The sequence below is a fragment of the Melanotaenia boesemani genome, chromosome 19 (assembly GCF_017639745.1).
Source record: "Melanotaenia boesemani isolate fMelBoe1 chromosome 19, fMelBoe1.pri, whole genome shotgun sequence".
Taxonomy (NCBI): domain Eukaryota; kingdom Metazoa; phylum Chordata; class Actinopteri; order Atheriniformes; family Melanotaeniidae; genus Melanotaenia; species Melanotaenia boesemani.
This window is the reverse complement of record NC_055700.1, coordinates 22,507,047-22,522,514: the sequence shown is the minus strand read 5'-3', so window position 1 is coordinate 22,522,514 and position 15,468 is coordinate 22,507,047. Positions and strand designations below refer to the sequence as shown.

Below are 15,468 nucleotides of genomic sequence, written 5' to 3'. Positions count from 1 at the left end.
CGTGAGCGAAGACATACTGACATGCCCAGACTTTGGCAACATGGTTGTATGTGTACTGATAACAACTCCCTCCCTCCTGTCTCATCTTTCAGCACTGCTGTCTGCTCTCTCTTGCTCCCCATTGATAGATTCTGCTACTTCCCTCTCTTCATGTCAAAATGAAGCATCCCTATAGGAGAAGGATTAAGGGTAAATTAAGGGATGTGTGTACAATTACAGATACCTGCATATTAATCTAAATATATAAATAAATAAATATGTAAAACCTTGCTCAAGTAAAATCCCTAAATGCTAGTGGATCGTTAGGGCAAGGACTGAGAAATGCTGATCTACGTGTTGCAAACCACTAAACTAATGCACTTCATACACATCTGAAAGTTTACCTTTATTTAGGCCAGTTAATGAAACCAACATTTTAGGAAGATCAGGGTATGATTAAAGTAAACTACTGGCTTCTGTTTAAGATTAGCTAATTTCAGATATACAGTATATGTAGTAGCGTTCATCTTTATTTATAGAAAACCTTTGTTAGGCTGAAAATATGCATGTTTTTCCACAACTGCCTCACACATTTTTTGTTATTTGAAGCGTCATATGTGCTTGAGCGCAGAAATAATGCAACACGTCTGCAAGCTGCAATATACAAGTAGCCAGTAGGAGGCAGGGTAGGAACCTGTTTGACTGGATATAAGGCTGCGGCGTTGATAGAGGTTAAAATTGTGGAAATTGTCGAAGACAAGACACGGCATGCTTGATTTAGGAGCCTAACATATTATCTAATACCGCTCCTGTTGTTTTTTTTTGTTGTTGTTGTCTTGATCTCAAAATGAACCAAACGCTAACATCCTTTATTGTCGCCATATTTATTGTTTTGTTTACATTCAACAAATTCAGCACATCTATCTGGCCTGAGTTCTCTAATGTGCCCCCTAGTAGAATCCTCCAGTGTCAAGCGTAGTACAGAAGTAAGCAGTTATGTTTACAACGGAGCTGGTTGCCTACGCAGATGTAAAGTTAAAAAGATACATATTCTCTGAATAAGAGGTCATAGGTGTGGTCAGAGCCCCTCAACTGATGTAGAGAGTTCATGAGAAAAAACATGAACACATACGGTAACGACTCACACGATGTCTTATAAAGTTTAGTTTCTTCTTCTTGCTCCGTTTCAAACATGGCGCTGCATTAAGATGTGCTTTTGATTTGTTTTGTCCAGTTTCATGTGGCTTGTGCATAGCCATGTGAAAAATAAACTTTTTTTTCATGTTCTTTTGCTTTTCTCTCTCCTATTACCATAATTCTATATAACTAATAACTTATGATATAAACCAGAAGTTTTAATGGTTTATCACTTTCTTTATTCTTTTTTTTTTTAAATACTCAATCTTTCAGCCAACTTTTAAGTGAAGTAAATTTATTTGCCATGAAGTCCATGAGGTGAATGGACGTACGCATGCATGCGTACTTGTACACAGGTCTTAATTGACAGTTATCTTACCTCATATATCTCTGCTTTTCTGCTGCTTATTGCTAATGAGCATCTACCAAATTGTATGGCAGGCAAATTCAGACTAAAGATGGATTTATACTCGTGCAGCGTCTGCATACGGTAGGGCCGGTGTAGCTGACGCTGGTGAAATGGGCTCTTGCACTCAAGCATAGGTTACGTTGCCGTGTTTTGGTTTCTCTTCTGTGGTTGCCACAGAAATTCAGCGAGAAGTTCCAGGAATCCGGAAACATGAAATCACACATCGACCAATCACAAGTGAGTACGTCCAGGTGGGTCGTGACCGACCTTATGCAGATGCTGCGCAAGTATAAATCCAGTTTAAAAGGCTTTAAAAAAAGTTGCAGGGGTATTTAGCATGTAAAGAAACTCTTCAGCAGTCTTAGATTAGAATTAATTCACATGACAGTTTAAGTTTACTTCAATTAGTTAGCTCCTTTTTTTTAACCTGACTCGTCCTGCTTTCTGCTGTGACAACATGGACATTTGTCATGTAATGAATGGGAGTGTGGAGCAGCTATCAGACCAGTTTCCTCTTTCTCTGGGAATCAGCCTGCCACAGATGGCTCATTTAGCTGACACCGGTACACAGTACTGCTTTTTCCCAGATGTGTGCTACAAGATGCTGTGCTCTTTATAAAACACCTGCTGGTTGCTTTACAAAAAGAAGGGTGGGGTTCCCATCTTTCTCTCTGCACCAGCTATCCTTGGAGCACCATCCCATCTGCCAAGCTGAGCCAAGCCAAACACTTCCTGCACATCCTGCTTTGCCTCATGAGCACTTCCTGCAACCACACAAACACGCACACACACACCCCATCCATCCTTAGAAAAGCAAACATTCTTCTTAATAAAGGGCTAACAACAGCCCTGCATCTAGATGTATTAGTTCAGTGTTTAATCCTCTGACTGATACCCCCTTGAGCTTCTATCCCTCTGATTACATTTTTCCCTAAAATGCGCGCACACACACACACACACACACACACCCACACACACACACACAACCACATACAATTCCTGAAAAAAGGGAAAAGAAAAATGAAAAAACAGAAATATCTCCCTGAGCCAGCAATACCCATAACCCTTTTTCCAAGTGGGTTTTAATTCAGGAAGATGAAGTGAGCTGAGGTATTAGGGTTGCCAATCTGCCATTGTTGGTCTCAGCAGGGGGGCGGGGGGCAGCTTAGCTGACAGCAAGGCCCCACCTGGAGGAGGATGACAGAGACTGGCTGAGAGGTAGGGCAGACTGCATATGACCCTTTTCCTTCAATTCTTTTTCTTCAATTGGAGAAGAAAACTGCATTTTTTGGACAAAAACACTTAAACTAATAAAGATTTCTCATAGTAAAAATGTGTGTGTGCTATGCAGTTCTGTGTCTTTATTCCTGTTGGAACTGACTTATGAGTGTCAGATTACAGCTGGATGAAAAAGAAAACTATTTTTCATTTCAACCTGTTGAACAGGAAAGTGTTGGAAAAGGTGGCGAGCTCTGGCAACGCTTCGCACAACCTAGCAAAAAAAGAAGAAGAAGAAGAAAAAAAAACATCCAATAAACAAGCTTGTGAGATTAGATAAGAGTTTGTGAAGACAAGCCAGAGATGGAGGCGGAGAAATCAAATCACTCATGCATCCAAGAAATGAGTGGATGCACGAGTGTCTGATTCAATGTCATATAGTGGCTGAAAACTTCTCTGGAGCTTCGTCGTCTGCAGTTGCTGCCTGTCAATTGGCCTACATTGCCAGGCACACAAAAAACACAAGTGACAGCTACAAATAAGTAAATTAGCCCAGCTTACTGGCAGGCGCAGACAGAGTTCTCCACTTATCGCCTCTGTGCTCCATTCAAGCATCTCCCGTTTATAAACAATGCCTCCCTCCCTCTTGCCTTTCTTGCCCTTTTGTTCCGCCGTTGGATGTGATTACACAGAGGAAATCTGCCAATATATGCTCTGATTCTCGCAGGCTTGTGTGTTTGGAATACGATAAATGGATGATGCATTTGAGAATAAATGGCAAGATAAAACAAGCATTTTCGACATAAAAACAACAGCATATGGGTATTTCTTCACATGCTGGTAACAACCTGTTTACTTTTTTTGTATAAAGGAACTGTTGCGATTGTGATTAATGACTGCACTTTCTAGAAAAATGTCAGGGTTGTTTAGAATAAAAGCTAAAGCAGGACTTTTCTAAGGAAGGATGGGACCTAAATGGAGGTTCTTGTTAAGTGAATGACTGGTCTGTTCCGGCTGAAGGCATTTTAAGACCTGATTTGGTTCATTAAGAAGGTTTATCTTCATAGTTACACATCGGATGGATTACTCAGTCTCTCCAGGACTTGCAGTTGCATCTATGTCCTTGCAATTTTGGCAAGCAAACTTTAAGAAATAGCATTGTTGCTCGGCATTACTCAGCATTCATATGTTTGAACTTAACTTCAGTGTTTCTGATTATTAACATGGAGACATGAGACATCTGAAATCAGAGGTAAAGACTGTATGTGACACTTTTGCAATACATGACAGTTCTGTACACCGTGGTGGAAGAAAAACCAAAGTTGTAAACTAGGTATCATCACTAATTTCCTGAATCGATTCGATTCGATTCACAGCAGCCTATTCAATTCAATTTCAACTAAATCCGATTTTATATTGATTCATTTACAGCTGATCGTGTAACACTACCTATTTTGCTTGAATATTAAAGACATTCTTAGATAACTATTTTTATAAAACACTGAGTGCATTTACTTGACAAAATCAGTTATCTGGGAGTAATCCGATTACTGTAATATCTGATCTGACACATCTACATGCATTTCTGAAATACTATAACAATACAGTGTTTCCCCAGATCTAGAGAACTTCAGATCTCAAATAACCTGTTGATGTTAATAAAACCTATAAAAAACACTGGATCCATTTTAAGCCGTGATTCGACGCAGAAATTCCTAGAATGACGTAGATTCAGCTTGTTTAGTTGTGCTCGTTCCCGTGACGACCTAACGGTGTAACACCGGAGCAGGAGAAATACTCCATCTGCTCCTCATCGGAGCAGGATGCTTCCTTCTTCAGCTGCCTGAGAGAATTTAGAAAACTTTTGTCTGATTTTCAGCTGGTTGACGTGTCTCCGACTCGTGCACTCTGTCCTCTGACGGAAACCTGTGTGTGTGTGCACGTGTCTGTGTGTGTGTTATCACTGCCGTGGACACAGAGAGCAGCTATGACATGTCGTCATGTAAATCAGATAAATGGCATCAGATTGTTTACTGTTTGATGAAAGGACGAATGTGACTTTAAATGACCATGTTGGATTTATTTCAAAGTACATATGTGTGTGGTGACATCACTTCCTGTTGTGGAATGGGGTGGCGCCTGCGATCTTAGAATGAGTTGCTAATATGAGAGCCAGCAGTCTTAGCGTTAGCTGCTAATGTGAGCAGTCATATGCTACAAAATACTTTACAGATTAATATATTCCACAGTGGTGAATAAAAATATCTGAAATTGACTTTATCTCAGCAAGAGAAGCTGACTTGGAACGGAGGTGACACAGGAAACCAGTTCTATGTATATATGCTAAGATCTCGCCGAGCCTTGGTAAGTCAGGCAAGAGTAGGGTCACATTACCAGAAACATATAAAAAAAATCACCACCAACACCAAGTTTTATGAATTGATTTTGGATTTATTTAATTTGAATCGATTCCAATTGATAAATTGATTTTTTTAGACCCAGCTCTATTGTAAATTGGATTTTTTTCCACAGCAAAACACAGCCAGAGAATGTCGGTCAAACAGATAAGAGAAATCACCATGACCAGGTCTGTAACATCCAGATCTGCTGCAAATGCTTAAAGAATCCAAATGTTTTCTGTTCTTTTATTTTTGTTTGCTGATTGAACAGTGAGCTGCAGCTTCTACTTGTCCAGGGTGTATTTACATAGATAAAGTAAATATTTTTGTAATATCAATTTCAAACTCATATTTGCAATTTTACATGATCAACCACACAAAAATGGGGATTAACACCATTCAGCCCAACATGTGCCTAAACTAATATCTGCCTTCCTCAACCTCTTCACTGTCAAGTGTAACACTTAAGACTTGACTAATAACAGGATGCACGTTTAAGTGGTATAAAAACAAATGCTGATTTTGTTGGTTTTAATTTGGCTTTCTGAATAACCAGAGTGCTTTTCTTTTCTGCATGTGCATCATAACAATTGTGCACAAATCATCTGAGATGCTTGGTTATAAACATTAAAACCCCTACAAATCAAACATTCAGCACAATTCTGGATCAGTTTAGCTCGTTGGCACTCAAATAAAACAATCTGGAAGGATAAAACACTCTTTGTTGAACAGCTGACACACATATGGAACTTGTGATGAAGGCTTACAATAAAAAAATAAAAGATTAGAGAAGCGTTGTTCCCATTGAGAGTCTCAGAGACTCAGATGGCTGCAGAGACAATACCAATGGTTGCATTTTCCAACCAACACATGAGCCAGCGTCGTCTCTGCCACCAGCAAGGGATGATGCATTATAGATAGAACAGCGCATTGCTACCCCCTCCATGGTAGTCTCAACTGTCCTAACAGCAGATGAGGCAGGTGTCCTTTTCCGCCATTACTTCAATGTCTCATAAGTAACATCTGCAGTTGCAGCTTTCACCTCTATTCCAACAACTTCTCTGTTTTGTCTTTCTTTTAATAATCAGAACCATGAGCCGATTCTCATGGAGACAGATGCTCAAACTCTCCTCTAATATTTATTCACAGACGGAACAGCGGAGATTCAGTACAGCACACGGATGTGGGATGAAGCAAAACAAGAGAAAGAAAAACGAGAACAAGATTGAGCTCATAAATCTCAGCAAGTCATACTTTATGTCCAGTTGCCTTTTTGTCATTAAAACCTCTTTAATCATGATCAGTGAAATTGACGGTCAATTGGCAGAAATCATTATGTGTTTGTGTTTTGTGTGGAGTTTGAGCCCACAAAAGGATGCATACGGATCTAGGTTAATACCTCTATAGCTTCTGTCCAATCCCACATTCCACTGAGAGTTTGCTGGATTTTCAATACAGCAACACACACACACAGACACACACACAAATGTCCAGATGGGCACCATGGAGGTCCTTGAACAGACCGTTTTCTATACTGTTTGCCGGCACAAGCTCGAACAGAGGATAAGGGGCGGGGGGTAAAATCATTTCACGGACTTATTTTAGCATAAATGAAGCAGCTATGAGCCACTTGCACTACAGCACATTAGCAAACTGCAGCTCCTTTGCAGAAAGAAAGTTGGATGAATCTGCAGTCTGTCAGCCCCCATTTTATGCCCCCATCCCCCTTTCTGTTGATTTTGAAGAAACAAGATGGTGTATTTTTTTCATTTATTTATTTAATATTATTCACAGGGACATTTTAGGCGAAGCAGGTGAGTCACTTTTTTGTTTTTTTGTTTTTTTGAAGTGCGCAGAGCAGCAGGATGAAACGCTAGTTATTACCATTTTTCCGGATGTTTTCAGAAGAATGGGAGAGAAGAAGGTGTGGGGTTGGGGGAGTTGGGGGGTATTCAGCAAAAAATAAAAAAAACCAAAACCCAAGAGATTCAGTGTGCTGTGTGGAGAAAAAAAAAAAGCCCAAAATAACGCATGAGCTGATATAACAGCTTCATTTTCAGAGTTTTTACCTCTGATGTCTTTATCACCATGACGACAGCTGGCTGATATTTTAATCTTCCAATAGGCTTGGTGTGTGTGTGTGTTTCAGCAATTATTCATCAGCCTTCTGTTTTCAGAGTAACACACACAACAGTGTCAACATGTTTCGGTGCCATCTGCATGTACGTGTGCATGTGCATTTCTGCTCATTAATAGGGAAATGTCTGTCTACTGTTTCCCACTATATAAACAGACTAATCTTGTCCCTTCGGAGAGTAAATATCTGGGTGATGTGTTTACTTTGTGAGAAAGGGGGAGAGGTGGTGGGAGTGTGTGAATGGAGAGGGTTTATAATTGGCAAATGACATGACAGCAGGATGTAAAACATGTCCGGCTTTGGGATGAGTCATTTGTGAGGTGCATTTTTAGAAAAAGAACAAAAATGGCTTGATGTTTAAAAAGTCTTGCAATTCTTTTCCCTTAAAAAACAGTCAGAAAGGCGTTAAGGATTACCAAGTCCAAATGTTTGTTGCTGCTAATTTTGCCTCTCCAAAGCTCAATACTCATAACATTTAAAAATGCAGTGATACACACAAAAAATAAAACATTAACTTGAGGAGTGTTTCTTTTAAAGCATTTGTAACTTTTGTGTTTTATATTTGGAGTGATGCCTCACTTCCTTTCTCATGAATTACTTGTATGGCAGGAGATCAAGGTGCTTCGGTGAGTCACTGCTTTCTGACATTATTTTGAGAATGATAAGGAAATAAAGTGAGAGTCAATAGAAGGATATTCTTCCAGTTTACACTTCTAGGAAGCGGTTTTAAATTAGTTGAGCATACAAATCATTTGAGGTTAAGATAGTTTGTGGATGGAGTTTCTCCTCTTCATGTTTACTTAAATAAATTTACAAATTCATAATGAGAATTACAAGATTCAGAATCTCAGTGACTTTGGAAAAGTCTATTTGCAAAGGAAGCTTAATAAATTTGAGGTTTAATCATTTCAAATCTGTTTTTTTTAAATCTGTGAACAAAGATACAGTTCTGTGCAGATGTACTTTCATGGATTTTCTTATTTTTAAATGGTCTCAAACTTTCTCAAGGTCCTTTCAAAGTTTATTTTATTGTTCTTTTAACATTTGTTGCTTTTCAATCATTTTCAGTGGAGTCCTTCACCAGACCGTTTTCACTGGAATCTCTTCAGAGAACGATAAATTGCTCAAAAATGACCTGCAAATCATTTGGAAAAAAAAAAAAAAAAGACACCAAACAATAGATTAACTACTTTTGTGTCAGAACACAAGAGGCATTACAGCAAAGAACCACTTCTGCAGTTGCACCGTCCTTAAAACGTCTTGGCAAACTGGATAGGTCCAAAACTGTCCATGGTAGATGACCAGCATCTTAAAGTGATGTCCTTCAGAAACAGGAAAAAAAAAAAAAACAGCAAAGAAATGACACAGAATCTGTGACCAAACCCCCCCCCCCCCAAAAAAAAACAACTATTCTCAAGGAAATATGTGGCAACAGGTCTGATGGAGTGATTAATTCTGCAAAAAACCTGGACTTCAACATTATTGAAGTAGTGTGGGACCATCTGGGCAGAGAGCAGAAAGAAAGGCAGCTAACATCCACAGAAGAGTTCTGAAAAGTCCTTCAAAGAACCTGAAAAACTGTTACTGAAGGTCACTTAAATAAATTACAAGACAGTTTTTGTAGAATAGATGTGATCACAACAGTTATGGTATTTTCAACTTCCATTTATGTTTATGCTTTGCAGCCCTGTACATGACAGAAACAAACAATGCAGTCAGTTTACAAGTCCTTCCCTCTTGCTCATTACTTAATTCCCCTTACAGTAAATCAGGATTAAGGAAGCCACGAAATGATGAAAGCTTTAGACGTGACAGAAACTCTAGTTGAAGTGAGATATGATCATGCATATCTTTGTGACAGCTCTAATCAAAAGCACCCAAACCCTCTTTCTGCCGTCTATTCATGCCCCTATCTGCTGGCATTCATGATCCAACTTGTGGACTAAAATAGAAAATCTAGAAGTGTACACAAAGGCCTTAATGCAGGATACGAGGCAGAAAAAAACCAAAACAGGCCACCCATAATTTCACAGTAGGTGGGCTCCTAACAGCCATCATTTGATACACTGTGTTGATATAACCAGATTCTTTTTGCATGCTGAAACAACTGCCCTCATTAAAGACTTAATTCTTCCCCTCCCACCTCACTTTTATTCTTTTTCTGCATCTCTTGGGCTTTATTTTCTTCCCATTTCATTTCCCTGATAGCACGTGGATGAAAGTGCCAGCTCTTGAGGCATGCCGGTGCCCTCTGTGACTCTTAAGTGTCTGAACAGGCCATGGAGCTGCAGCTTGCCGTGGCTAAGTGCCAACTAAGCCACAGATTACTGGCGCTGTTGCTAACTGTGAACCAACTGCCAACACTCTGATCTGTTGATATGGCCTAATTGTTCTCTTTAGCTCAGAGGTGATATACCATCTCTCCCCGGGAGCTCAGGGCCAGAGTCCCGACTGGCTTGTGAAGAGAGCAGAGGGAGAGGAGGCTGAGCAAATGCTGCTGAAAGCAGCAGCCTGGAAACACTTCACCAGCCAGTACCTTGCCTTCTACTTGTAATTATCTCTAATTTAAAGAAAAACTGATCTGAAAAAAAAAACTTTTTGAGCAACTTTAGAAGAAAACAAACAAACAAAAAAAATAAAATAAAAAAAGAAGAAAATCTATGGGAAATATTTAACAGCTGCAAACAAGAAAATTTAGTGCTATTGCACCTAAATGCATAAACCAAAACCAGTAAATTTCCAGTCACTGAAAAAAATTCCACATTAGAGAGTTACTTTGATTTAAATGAACAAATTATTTTGAATTGTGGTGTTGCTACAGCATGACGAAACATCTGCACAAGTTTGACACAAAGGCACAGCTGCAAATTGTGTTGGGAAGAATAATTGAGCCAAATTTTAAACTTAATGGCATTTATTTAGCTTCTAATCATCAACACACTTCAAAGCTTAGAGTAAATGGGTTAAACTCAAATGTCCTGAAAAATGAGGGGTAAGTACCATCGGCAGTGCACCTGATTTATTTGCACAGGAACAAAAACAACACCTTTCTTTCTGCAGAAGTGAGGCGGAAATTCAACTAATGCATGTTAAATAACCAAGTGGTACAAAGGGGAGCAGGAGCAACAAGGCTAAAAAGAATAAGATGCAGATAATGAGAGTCAGCATGGTCAATGTACCAAGCTAGCTGTGCTTTGGTCAGCAGCTCATGTCATGAGCAGAAACTGACAATACCGGTTGATCAAAGACGTGGTGTGAAGTGATAATTACCCTCGTAGCTTGCAGAGCGGCTGTCAGGAGAAGAAGATTACAACTTATGCTCCTCTGCTTTATTCAAAAACTCATTATTTCTTCAGAATCAAAATAGAAAAAACCCAGAAAGCAAAAAAAAAAAAAAAAAAAAGGCAGGATTTTGGTGTGAACAGGGAACATCTGTCATTTAGTAAAATTTTATTTTATTTTATTTTTGCACCATAGTTTCAGTCTGTGAGCTTCTAGGTCCAACAATGCTGCTTGATTTCATGTAGCTGTGGAAACGCAAAGCAGACCGGAAGCCCTAATTTATCAAACTTCCTCTTTGAAAGAGCCTAGAGATGGAAATCACAACACAGCTCCTTATCTGCCTCGCTCACTGCCACAACACACTTGAGGGCACACAGTCGAGCCTAAACACAGAGAGATAATAACCTGACTGAAAACACAGCATCGTGCACAATTAAACAAGAGCAGGTACAGGAAGTCAGTTCACTTTCAAACTTTTAAAGCTATTGGTTATTATAAACTAGACAAAAACTAAAATGGTCACTGTCATTAAAATGCAAACTTACTGGGACTAAAAACCACTGAGTAAAAGAAAAGAGGTGAACTAACTGATTACAATTATCTTCAGCATTTAACCCTTAAAACTCTGCTACATCACCAGCACTTTTATTGTCAACATTTTCTCTGCAACAGTAGTGTGTAACTCTGTGGAATAAACTGTGATCCATAGTTTTCCCTTGAGGTGATCTTTGAAAATTTTCATTTATATTATGTGCAGTAAAGATTAAGTTTTTGATGCACTGTGGCACCAAAAATGAAATGAGCTGAAGTTGGTTTTGGGAGGATAGTAGGTAAATAGTAGGATAAATAACTGTAAATAGGTAAGAAAAAATGGTGTTATTTCTACAAAATATTGGTGGTCCTAAATTCTGTGTTGTTATTTTTGTTGGCCTTTATGCTGCTTATTTATTTTAATGATGTCTGAATGTTGACTGTGTTTAAAAGAGTTGAGCTTCTACATGCATTTCTACATAAAAAAAAAAGGCAGGTCAAAAATTGCAAAAAATGGCTTGGAGTTTTAAGGGTTAAAGATGTTGAGCTTTATAAGCGACAGGAACCTATAAGGTGTGTCTTGTTATGAATCAGCAACCACCAGTCTGTGGAGTTTAAGGGGCCGTCCCCACGACGCCGGATTGCATTAAAACCACAAAAGTATTTTAGCAAACTACCCTTTCATCCCCACGAAGCCAGGGATTAGTCTCCATGAAACGACTATGTCTGAAACCAGGTACCAAAGTGGATAGGTTTGAGTCCTCTACCGTCTGCGGTACTGTGCGGACAGTGTAAACGCACCACTATGACGTCAATATGAAGAGCACATGCTGATTCCCAACCACCCTTCCTCAAGTTTTTTATGCTTTGTAGTCCAGAGTATTTTGAAGAAGAAGCTCAACTTCTTTATTAATCCAAAGAAATGTTTCTTTTTTGCCTCGCAGTTAATCCTCAGCATCTTCTCTTTTCTGTTTCCAATGTGTCCTTCCTGCAACACGAGTCTTTATCTGCACATGCGTTGTTTTGCTCTAGCTTTGGAGTATTACTCTTTAGCACCCCCACAGCCTTGTAGTATGTACTACAGCGGTGTCTTGGGGATGTTGAAGCCTTTCACCTAGTTTTCACCACCGTTTTCACACCTGAACTGGTTTCGGTACCATGTGGACATAGCCTAATTGTCCCTACCCTTTGTTGACATTCTGGATGAGGAATTAGTCCCTTGACTTGTTTAGAAACAGAGGCCGATTGATGACTTCAATTCATACGGAGTAATGGCTAAGGCATGATCAAAAGTAAGTCTTCTGTATATGTTTGATCCAGTGTAACATCTGGATTGGACCCAGCATGGTCTTATCCTCCCCTCCCCTCCCTCTTTAGGATATCTAATCCACCTCAGTTTGTGCTGGTTAACATTTAGTTAACAGAGGGTTTGGATTTACTGAGTATATTACAAGCCTCCCACCCTTCTTTCTTTCATTTTCCTTTTTATCTGATTATTATTCTTTTCTTGTAAGCTGCGAGTTGCTGCTCTGTTTGTAATGAAATCCAAATGGAGAAGCTGGAATGACCCAACCCTTCTACTTCTTTCTCTGGGGAACAATCCTCAGATAAAGGGAAAGGGGAGGATGGCTAGAGATAAATTGATCAATAGATAAACACAGAGAAGTGAAGACAGAGTGATTCTTGGAGAGATAAGACGTTCAGACAGGGAAGTAGGGGAAGAGAAACTGCAAGAAAATCTCTTAGAGTTAGCTGGACACCCTGGGGGGTGGGGGGGGGGGGGTGGGGGGGTGCGGAGGGGATGAGATGATGAAGGAGGAGTTGGGTATGGGGGGGGGGGGGGGGGGGGGGGGGGGGGGGCCGTGATGGGAAACTATGTGTGTACGTGCCGCAGGAAGAGGCCTCGAGAAGTGGGGTGGGAAATGCACACGCTTAAATAAAAGCAGGGGTTGTATGTCCTGAGGAGTGTGTGTTCTGTGCATGATTGTCACTGGAGGAGTGTACTTTGGATCGGCGCTTCAGCTAGCAAACAAATAAATAAAAAAATTGCAGGCACGCCGCTTCCAAGATAAGTAAACGAAATTGTGAAAATATAGCAGCATTGACTGATGAGGGCTGACCTTACCACCCCCACGCCTCCATCCTCCCCCGTCTCTCGCTCCACTGGACATGGACAGTATGTCCAGTACATAAAATCAATTATCTTCTGGCCCATTATTAACGAAATAAGTCCCATGGATAACTACAACAGCAAATGTGTGCAGAATGCATCATTTTAAATGATTTTATCATTCAGCTAGTCTCCTCTAAAGGAGCCAAGTTAAAAAAAAATTGTCAAGCAAAGTAAAATATCTGACAATTCCTTAAATCGGTGAAATTTTGAGGGGATTTTTGCAGCACAGATCTCTAGTATGAGCTTTTTCTGGGAGAAATGTTCTTGTTGATGATTTTCAGGAAGTTACAGTTGATCAAACTAAGACGTTGTTCTTATTTCATTTCTGCTTCAACGCCAGCAGAAGCCATTTTTAAGATGTTAAAGAAAAAGATACAGAAACCACACAAAGGTGGTCAGCTGAAGGATTATGTGCATCATCAGGACCTTAAGTGGAGCTGGCATCCACATGAATAAGAGCCTGTAGATGTACGTCTCTTCATCTGTCCCTGATGCTCATGCTCTCACATTTAATTTTTCCCATCCTTCCTTTCCACTGTTCCTGTTTCCTTCAATTTCTTTCCACATTTTTCCCCTCTGCCTTCTCCGCTCATCAGAGGGACTCCCCAGAGGTGAAGGATAATCCCAGTTCGGAGCAGCGAGTCTTTCATGTCCTGGGAAGAGCGCTGCCAGCTTCTCTTTCTACTCTACAGATACCTGCATCTTCCAAGCTTTGCCGCCTCCCTCTCGTGTTTCGTTCTTACTCTTTTTTTTTTTATCAAGCCAATAGCTTCTGTTGGGAAATGTTGTTGACAGTACAAATAACACAAAGTCCAAAAAATCTGATTCTTTACCAGATAACGTAGTTTAAAAGAACCAATGACTCGTCTGGGTTGTCTGAACTACACTGTGGCTAAACGATTTTGTGACCATCTCTGTTTAATTTGGCTTAAAGTTTTACAGGATCACATACTTTACAAAAATGGATTTTCCAGAAAATCTGTTTGCTTTAAGGACAAACTGAAATAGTTCCAAACTATGCAATGATGACACAAAACAGTACATCAAATAATTTTTTGTGGAAACGAATGCAATGCCCAAAGGAACATGACGAAGAAACCAATTTTACCCAAAATGACCAAAGAGCTGATCCAGATATTAAACCGACATGTTCGGATATGGTGAGATTAATAGAGAGCGATGCATGTGTGTGAGCAGCTTATGTGATGTTATCAACTTCAGCAGCTGGAGGTTTAAGTGAGGAGTCAGCCCCCTGTTTTAATCTCTTATCCGCAACTGTCAGAGAGAATTTGTGAACCTGGCCAGACCACGAAACACAAGCCAGTGGTTTTAAGTAGCCTTTACTCAGCAGAAATGTCAAAGTTTTCTAAGTCAGTGCTAACGAACCAAAGCCGATGAGAATAAAATACTTCCTTTAGAAAATGATCCTGTTGTATCCATTCTCCTCTTAGAATGGCTGTCTATCATTGTTGTTAGGACACTGAGATTTTAATAAACCCAAAAAATTCCTAAATAAATTTTGACATGTGACTGTATATGGGAGGTGTGTGTGTAATTCCTATAGGAAACATAACTGAGGGTTTGCGCACCCCTCAAACAAACAGTCACAGTTTGAAAAACAATAAGTTATATAGAAAAAATATTAATCCATGAGTGGATGTTGAGTCAAAAAGTAATGTCAATGAAGCCAGCAAAGGGTGCACTCTGAGGTAATAAGAGAGAAAACTATAAAGGCTGTGGCAATAATAGTCACATTGGGTGAAAGAGGAACAAAAAAGCCTATGTTTTGATGTACTATTTGTATGTGTACAAGAGAAACAATTGGCATGAAACACATTTGTTTGAGAAATTTTCTGAAAAATCTCAAAGGGCAAATCATCACCCAGGGCTGTCCAGCTCTGGTCCCCAAGTGCTGCAGTCCTGCAGGTTTTAGATGTCTCCCTCCTCAACAGCTTGTTGCCAAGGTCTGTCCAACCATGTTGACCCATCAATCTGAGTCAGGTGGGCTTCAGCAGGAGACATGCAAAACCTGCAGTGTAGTGGACCTCGACAACCGGTTTTGGATACCCATGCCCTAGAGAGCATACTTTCTTAAATTTCATTATACTTAAACGGTGACTGTGTAAAAGATCTCAAAATGCCCTTTCGAACACAAAAATCTATCTTTCTCATTTGCTAAACTCTCATGTGAACTTTAAATTAT

The 15,468-nt window shown here is 39.8% G+C and overlaps 1 protein-coding gene across 4 annotated transcripts in view; it reads right to left on the bottom strand.

Moving 5' to 3' along the window:
* rxraa (retinoid X receptor, alpha a) overlaps positions 1-15,468 on the bottom strand; it is a 115,223-nt gene that overhangs the window by 49,449 nt on the left and 50,306 nt on the right. The window lies entirely within an intron of this gene.